The following is an 804-nucleotide window of genomic DNA, read 5'->3' on the forward strand; positions in this document are numbered from 1 at the left end:
GGCAGGAGCACGAGGCCCCTCCAGGGTCCTCGGCCAACAGGCACACAGTCCCGCCCGCGCAGGCAGCTCCGTGTTGGGCCACAGAACCCTTGGGGATGAGCCAGGCCACGGGCAGTGACTGCGGCGACCATGACCACCTCCTCTCCACAGGCCACACGGGCCCCAGGTGACAGCCCTGCCCAGCTCGGTCCCTTCCTGGTGGCCGTACCCCCGTCAGGGTGCTGCTCTGGCTCGGTTCGCGGGGCCACCTGGGGAGATGCAGTGATTCGGTCACAGGTCTTCAGGGCTGACGGGATGCGTGTGGTTTAGCCACACACAGTTCAAACACAGACGGGAGGGGTGCCCGTGACAGGGGGAGCCAGCACCCCTGGAAGGCCGGGCCCACAGAGGGCACCGTCCAGGCTCCTGAACACCAGCAGCCGCCGCCTCCCCGTAGCTCACGACCCTCCGGATGTGGGCAGCACTTACCCCGTCAGGGAGAAGCGGAGGCTCAGAAAGTGACCGGAGTTGCTGGGGCCACAGCTGGTGCGTGGCTGGGCAGGCGTGGACCCGGGTCGCGGGGCTCGTGTCGGGCTGAGAGTGGGGGCGATCTGAGAGCCGAGCGGGGCCGGGGCTTGGCAGCACCAGGCTGTCACCCGCCAGGCCCTGACCTGGCCCGTCTCAGCCCACACTTTCGAAAGCGAGGGCAGCTGCGGGTCAGTGTGGTTCTCCTAGACGCGCCCCCCTCTCCCAATGCCGCAGCGCCCCCTGTGCCCTGAGCCCCGAAGTGCCTGGGCTGCGGAAGCCGGCCTGAGACCCAGCTGC

Source organism: Myotis brandtii, unplaced genomic scaffold (assembly GCF_000412655.1).
Source record: "Myotis brandtii unplaced genomic scaffold, ASM41265v1 scaffold699, whole genome shotgun sequence".
Taxonomy (NCBI): Eukaryota; Metazoa; Chordata; class Mammalia; order Chiroptera; family Vespertilionidae; genus Myotis; species Myotis brandtii.